At 46.5% G+C, this 6000-nt stretch overlaps 2 pseudogenes; both read left to right on the top strand.

The window, feature by feature from the left end:
• The first annotated feature begins 231 nt into the window (after positions 1–231).
• Positions 232–1404, top strand: LOC120897687 (annotated as a pseudogene).
• Positions 1405–4347: 2943 nt separating this feature from the next.
• On the top strand, positions 4348–5533 carry LOC120894615 (annotated as a pseudogene).
• The last annotated feature ends 467 nt before the right edge of the window (positions 5534–6000 follow it).

The following is a 6000-nucleotide window of genomic DNA, read 5'->3' as shown; positions in this document are numbered from 1 at the left end:
CGCACTTCTATCGCTATTTTCGTCTTCTGTAGAGATAGTTTAGAGGTAAACTATACATTTTTAGAAAGCCTAACATTTTGCCAACCCGAACCAATCATCTTATTCAAGTGTTCAGAGCAAAAATGTGGTTATTTTCGGTAGAAAGTACAACAGTATTTTTGCAACTTTCTTTGACAACCGCATCGAAAATCTGACATAAGTTTTCCATGTGTTTCCTCTCGAGTTCCCAAATTCGAGTCACCCCCGAGCATAGGCGAGCATAAGCATAAACATAAACATTGCTGTGTCAGTGTGTGAGTGAAAGCGAATAACCCCTCAAACAAGCGCGAAAGCAACTACGATGGCCGATTCCGCAGCGACCGAAGTCCCGGCTGCAGCAGCTGCTGCTGCCCCAGCCACCACGGCCAAGTCACCGAAGAAGCCAAAGGCGGCCGCCGGCCCCAAGAAGCCCAAGCAGCCAGCGGCACATCCTCCGATCAACGAGATGATGCTGGCCGCCGTCAAGGCACTCAACGAACGCAACGGTTCCTCGCTGCAGGCGATCAAGAAGTACGTGGCGGCCAACTACAAGGCTGACGTGACCAAGCTGGCCACTTTCTTCAAGAAGGCCCTCAAGACTGCCGTCGCCAACGGCAAGCTGGTCCAGACCAAGGGAACCGGTGCGTCGGGCTCGTTCAGCTCTCGGCCGCAGCCAAGAAGCCAGCGGTAGAGAAGAAGAAGAAGGCAGCGGCCCCCAAGAAGGCGGCCTCTGCCGCGGACAAGAAGAAGAAGACCGCAGCCAAGAAGCCTGCCGGAGAGAAGAAGGCCGCCGCCAAGAAGACCACCAAGAAGGCTGACGGTGCCGCCGCCAAGAAACCGAAGGCCGCCGCAGCTAAGAAACCCAAGGCCGCCGACGGAGCGAAGAAAGCCGCCAAGAAACCGGCAGCCGCGAAGCAGAAATCCACCAAGCCATCCAAGGCCGCGGCTGCCAAGCCGAAAGCACCGAAACCAAAGAAGGCAGCAGCTCCCGCCAAGAAGGCCGCCGCTCCCAAGAAGGCTGCCGCACCCAAGAAAGCCGCTGCCCCCAAAAAGGCAGCTGCAGCCAAGAAGTAAACCACCTACTACACGTTATACTGCATGCTTCTACGACAGCATTGCAATAACGCTCTCTTGGTTCCAAGCAACAGTCCTTTTCAGGACTACAAATCGAATCATTCAAGAACTTCATCATTTCATTCGAACACCTTCACGCAATTGCAATTACATAGATCGGCGGATTACTCCTGCTCGCTCGCATACTGAATGGCTTGTTCAGCTGACATGCCATCAAGTTTGTTGTCGTTTCTCTTTCTCTCGTTTTAGATTACATTTTGGTACGCACAACAGGAATTCATCCCAACGGCCAAGCCTTAAGGCCAGCTCGCACATCGTCTACTTATTCTCAACTCCGCTGTGATTCCGAAAAACATAGGCAAAACTACATGGATGCAGCAGGTCCTGCATGTCGAAGTATAGCGGAAACGTCTTGTACAGGAGAATCGAACCTTCAAGCGTGTTCCAAGCTCTGCGACCTCTTCATTTCCGCAAGTCCTAAGCTCTGAATTATCAGAGTGGAAAATGTATGGCTCTGTTTGAGAAAATGACGCTCATCTATTTTGGCTCCATCCCAACAATTTTAATACCCAAGAGCAGGTAATGACGGTTAGTGCATGTTACGACAATGTCCAACGAAACCTCACTATGAACATGCTCTCTAGCGACGTACTCGCGACGAACATGGTTTTTCTGAGATTGAGCCAGTTTTGCCATACGCCACTATGGGTCAAATGTGCCTTGAATGGCCTATTGGTACCCTAGCCGTTCGGTACCATTGAAATCATTTACGACCGGTCCAACGATGATGCCTACCCGTAATGTACTGTACTACTCAAATTAAACGGGCTCATCCAAAATTACATTTCTAACTAAACCATCGTTTGAGGTGCCATATTACATTGAAGGTAGTACCAACAACTGAACGAACCTAATAACTATACCCATTTTAGGATACAGATATCATCATGTACCTATACTTCTTCAACCTTACATGATGCTGTGTCCTAATTAGTACCACACACTTCTTCTACTGGTGTGATAATCTCAACTTTTCCGCGATCCTTTAAGACTTTGTCTGTTCACTCACCTTAAGCTCGCGCCGCAATATCCTGCTTTAGCTGCTACCATCATGTCGTTCAAGAGCAAGAGGCGAAAGAACTCCTTACGAGCCAAAACGTCTATCTAACATATCATCAACAACATGTTTTAGGGTTAGTTGAGCTTATATGCTTCCAACATTAAGAAAATGCTTCTATTTACATACTAACGTCGTTTCGTCGCTTGCCAACACATCAAGCAAGGGCACTCGCTAACAACATGCCATTGAAGCAATCACACCTACTCTAATTTCCATTTTTCCTCTGTAGGGGTTTCAAATCACTAATTAATGTCTGCAACCGTTTCTTTATTCCCAGCTTGCTCAAATACGACAAATACTTTTTAATCTGCTGACTTCTTCATTTGCAAGACGTTTTAAACAGACTAGTAAAACAGATAATGTTGTCTATGTCTAATCAAAATTAACATTATGGATATTTATGATCACCAATCTATTTTAAGACAAAACTTATTCTATATAACAAAGCTGTACATATTTGGTGTTCACCGCATGTAGCTCTTTTTCCAACAAATATGTATATGTCCACTCTTCTATTATTAGTTTTCCATATTTTTTTTATTCATTTATAAATAAATAATGATAACGCCCACCCATTAGCTAATGACACGACCAAAAGACACATCGGCATTGGTTCTAGTTCCTATCGCGGTAGGCGGACTATAAAATTATGTTGTCTTTTACAGATCACATAAAAGATTATAAACAGAAGACACGAATACTTTACTCATTTCCAGGAGATATCTCAAAACCGCATGCCGTTTTACCAGAAAATTTACCCGGTTCGGGTTACGAGAAAATATGATAGGCCTGAATAATGCCAAATGCTTCAAATTGTGTGCATCCTGAAATCCACGAGCGAAAGCGTTCTCTGTTGGATTACAAGGGAACTATGAGTGCTTTTTTCAAACTTGCCAGTTCAAAAGCTGTGCCCATAACAAAGATCACGCAATTGAACGCACGAATATCCTCATTAAGACAATCGACTATGCTATATGCTCTTCCGCCGAGATGACTAAGTTAGACATAATGTATGATTATGTGTAATCAATTTTGAGCGTTTGTTTTATTTCGTTTCGGTATGTTTAAATCTTTCAGAAAAACGGCACTATACACTCCATTGGGTCAAGTTTCAGCCAGCACCACAATCATCTAGACAATTTCCTCAAGAGCATCTAGACAATTCATTCAAATTTCGCTCCACATGGTGATCATGAGAGGCTCGTTGTATCATGTCCTCAATCAGACTGTTAGAAGACATCCTCATAAAAATGCCTTGAGTGTTTTTTTCACCTGACTGTTATGTTGTCCGGCCGGATGTTACGCCACTGGCTAATGATACAAGCCTCACACCTTTGGTCTGGAATGCTCCCGGAATCTAATAACAAACACATTGCATGACAATTACCTGTGGACTACTCCGACCACATTTCATGCCGATTGTGGTTCCTTGTTCCTAAATTGCACCGATCCTGTGACTCGATCCACATCGGCTTCCATACGCCATCCGTAGCATATCATCTCTGACGCACATCTGTCAAACGCCACGTAGAGCAAACTTTACTTGCATTGCCTTGGTGAATTGTGGAACATTATTGATCATATCGAAGTTAATACAAGTTTAAGTACGCATTTTTTATCAAAATTTTCATTTACCATACATAAAAATGCATAGAACATGAATTATTTCTTACTATCTCGATACACCAAGCCAACCCAAACAAGCAAACGTCACTCGGTTTTCGATCGATTTGACGCTGGGGAGATGCATTTTGTTTTGCCATTTTAATACACTTTGCTGCTACCATATATCGTTCATTTGATGTACTTTGGTAGGAAAAATGTTAAACTCACTATTTTACCACTCTTGAGGTGTCGGAAATGCGGTTTACAAGAGATATACCACAAAACATCCCATCCTATCGCTGCAGCGTCGCGCAAATCCGCACTTCTATCGCTATTTTCGTCTTCTGTAGAGATAGTTTAGAGGTAAACTATACATTTTTAGAAAGCCTAACATTTTGCCAACCCGAACCAATCATCTTATTCAAGTGTTCAGAGCAAAATGTGGTTATTTTCGGTAGAAAGTACAACAGTATTTTTGCAACTTTCTTTGACAACCGCATCGAAAATCTGACATAAGCTTTCCATGTGTTTCCTCTCGAGTTCCCAAATTCGAGTCACCCCCGAGCATAGGCGAGCATAAGCATAAACATAAACATTGCTGTGTCAGTGTGTGAGTGAAAGCGAATAACCCCTCAAACAAGCGCGAAAGCAACTACGATGGCCGATTCCGCAGCGACCGAAGTCCCGGCTGCAGCAGCTGCTGCTGCCCCAGCCACCACGGCCAAGTCACCGAAGAAGCCAAAGGCGGCCGCCGGCCCCAAGAAGCCCAAGCAGCCAGCGGCACATCCTCCGATCAACGAGATGATGCTGGCCGCCGTCAAGGCACTCAACGAACGCAACGGTTCCTCGCTGCAGGCGATCAAGAAGTACGTGGCGGCCAACTACAAGGCTGACGTGACCAAGCTGGCCACTTTCTTCAAGAAGGCCCTCAAGACTGCCGTCGCCAACGGCAAGCTGGTCCAGACCAAGGGAACCGGTGCGTCGGGCTCGTTCAGCTCTCGGCCGCAGCCAAGAAGCCAGCGGTAGAGAAGAAGAAGAAGGCAGCGGCCCCCAAGAAGGCGGCCTCTGCCGCGGACAAGAAGAAGAAGACCGCAGCCAAGAAGCCTGCCGGAGAGAAGAAGGCCGCCGCCAAGAAGACCACCAAGAAGGCTGACGGTGCCGCCGCCAAGAAACCGAAGGCCGCCGCAGCTAAGAAACCCAAGGCCGCCGACGGAGCGAAGAAAGCCGCCAAGAAACCGGCAGCCGCGAAGCAGAAATCCACCAAGCCATCCAAGGCCGCGGCTGCCGAAAGCACCGAAACCAAAGAAGGCAGCAGCTCCCGCCAAGAAGGCCGCCGCTCCCAAGAAGGCTGCCGCACCTAAGAAAGCCGCTGCCCCCAAAAAGGCAGCTGCAGCCAAGAAGTAAACCACCTACTACACGTTATACTGCATGCTTCTACGACAGCATTGCAATAACGCTCTCTTGGTTCCAAGCAACAGTCCTTTTCAGGACTACAAATCGAATCATTCAAGAACTTCATCATTTCATTCGAACACCTTCACGCAATAGCAATTACATAGATCGGCGGATTACTCCTGCTCGCTCGCATACTGAATGGCTTGTTCAGCTGACATGCCATCAAGTTTGTTGTCGTTTCTCTTTCTCTCGTTTTAGATTACATTTTGGTACGCACAACAGGAATTCATCCCAACGGCCAAGCCTTAAGGCCAGCTCGCACATCGTCTACTTATTCTCAACTCCGCTGTGATTCCGAAAAACATAGGCAAAACTACATGGATGCAGCAGGTCCTGCATGTCGAAGTATAGCGGAAACGTCTTGTACAGGAGAATCGAACCTTCAAGCGTGTTCCAAGCTCTGCGACCTCTTCATTTCCGCAAGTCCTAAGCTCTGAATTATCAGAGTGGAAAATGTATGGCTCTGTTTGAGAAAATGACGCTCATCTATTTTGGCTCCATCCCAACAATTTTAATACCCAAGAGCAGGTAATGACGGTTAGTGCATGTTACGACAATGTCCAACGAAACCTCACTATGAACATGCTCTCTAGCGACGTACTCGCGACGAACATGGTTTTTCTGAGATTGAGCCAGTTTTGCCATACGCCACTATGGGTCGAATGTGCCTTGAATGGCCTATTGGTACCCTAGCCGTTCGGTACCATTGAAATCATTTACGACCGGTC

The sequence above is a fragment of the Anopheles arabiensis genome, chromosome 2 (genome assembly GCF_016920715.1).
Source record: "Anopheles arabiensis isolate DONGOLA chromosome 2, AaraD3, whole genome shotgun sequence".
Classification (NCBI taxonomy): Eukaryota; Metazoa; Arthropoda; class Insecta; order Diptera; family Culicidae; genus Anopheles; species Anopheles arabiensis.
Note: the sequence above shows the minus strand (reverse complement) of the source record. Positions and strands in the feature narration are given on the sequence as shown.